The sequence below is a fragment of the Rhagoletis pomonella genome, unplaced genomic scaffold (genome assembly GCF_013731165.1).
Source record: "Rhagoletis pomonella isolate Grant_MI unplaced genomic scaffold, Rhpom_1.0 Rhpom_scaffold_00003, whole genome shotgun sequence".
In the NCBI taxonomy this organism is placed as follows: Eukaryota; Metazoa; Arthropoda; class Insecta; order Diptera; family Tephritidae; genus Rhagoletis; species Rhagoletis pomonella.
Window position 1 is genome coordinate 29974354 of NW_023458557.1, and position 1878 is coordinate 29976231.

The following is a 1878-nucleotide window of genomic DNA, read 5'->3' on the forward strand; positions in this document are numbered from 1 at the left end:
AAACATTACCTTTTACAACGACGATACAAGCATCTATCAGGACTGAATCAGAAGATCCCATATGGACAAAACAATATCCATATCCCATGTCTGATCACGACTTTGTCAGGAAAGAAATTGAGAAACTTTTAAATAACGGTATAATACAGCCAAGCAAGAGCCCATATAACTCACCTATATGGACTGTTCCAAAAAAGGGCACCGATGACCAAGGCAAGCCCAAGCGAAGAATGGTTGTTGACTTTCAAAAGATTAATTCTCATACGATTACTGACAGATATCCAATTCCAGATGTTAATATGACAATACAAAACCTAGGAAAAGCAAAGATTTTTTCCACACTAGATTTAGAATCAGGGTTTCATCAGATACTAATTAAAGAATCTGATCGAGAAAAGACAGTATTCTCTGTCAACGGCGCGAAGTATGAATTTATCAGAATGCCATTCGGATTAAAGAATGCACCCTCAATCTTTCAACGATGCGTTGATGACATATTAAGAGAATATATTGGAAAGTTTGCGTATGTTTATATTGATGATGTGTTAATTTATTCATCTACAGCAGAAGAACATATGGAACACTTACGGATTATAATTAATGCACTTCACAATGCTAACATGAGAATTTCTGACGAAAAGTCACATTTTTTCCAAGACTCAGTAGAATACCTAGGACATATTATAAAACACAATAGAATTACCGTAGATCCAAAAAAAGTTGAAACTATAAAGAACTACCCACAACCAAAAAATTTAAAAGAATTGAGATCTTTCTTAGGACTTGCTAGTTACTATAGGAAGTTTATAAAAGATTTTGCTAAAATCACGAAACCCTTAACAATTCATTTGAAAGGAGAATTAGGAATGGTAACTAAAAATCAAAGTGCCAAAGTATCAATACGCTTAGACGCAGCAGCAGTAGAAGCCATGGAAAAAATAAAAAACGCTTTACAAGAACAAGTTGAACTTTTCCAACCAGATTTCTCTAAACCATTTAGCTTAACAACTGATGCTAGCAATTTTTCCATCGGAGCAGTCTTATCTCAAAATCGCCACCCAATCGCATTCATCTCACGCACACTAAATGAAACAGAGCAAAACTATAGTACAAATGAGAAAGAGTTACTAGCAATCGTTTGGTCTTTACAAAAACTTAGAAACTATTTGTACGGTGTAGCAAACCTAACAATTTACACAGATCACCAATCCTTAATTTTTTCGATTTCCGAAAAAAACCCAAATGCAAAGCTAAAACGTTGGAAAAATCTAATTGAAGAATACGGTGCCAAACTAGTTTATAAACCTGGACACCAGAACGTTGTTGCAGACGCACTTTCCCGACAACAAGTCAACAACACAACAGATTGTTCAGACCATTCACAACAAAGCTCTCCAAATGAAATTATGAAAAAAGTTAAACAACCACTAAACTCTTTTAAAAATCAAATAATTATTTTACAAGATAATGAAAGAAACGAAATTCTTAATCAAACAACATTTCCCGGTCAATCTAGACACACAATATTTTTTAAAGATACCCCAGATTTGCTCTCCAAATTAAAAAATGTAATTAAATCAAAACTCACTAATGCGATAAAAATAGACGAAGAAATACTATTTCACTTAAAAAAAGAAATAACTTCCACATTCCCAAATTGCACCCTGGTACTAGCCCAAAATCAGCTAATTGACGTAACTTCCTTAAATGAGCAAAGTGAAATCGTCAAACAGACACATAAACGTGCACATAGAAATTACAAAAATAACACACAAGAAATATTGTTGACCCACTACTGGCCCAACATTAAAGAGAGGTGCAGAAAAGAAGCAGTAGATTGTGAAATATGTTTACAGCACAAATATGAAAGACAACCAA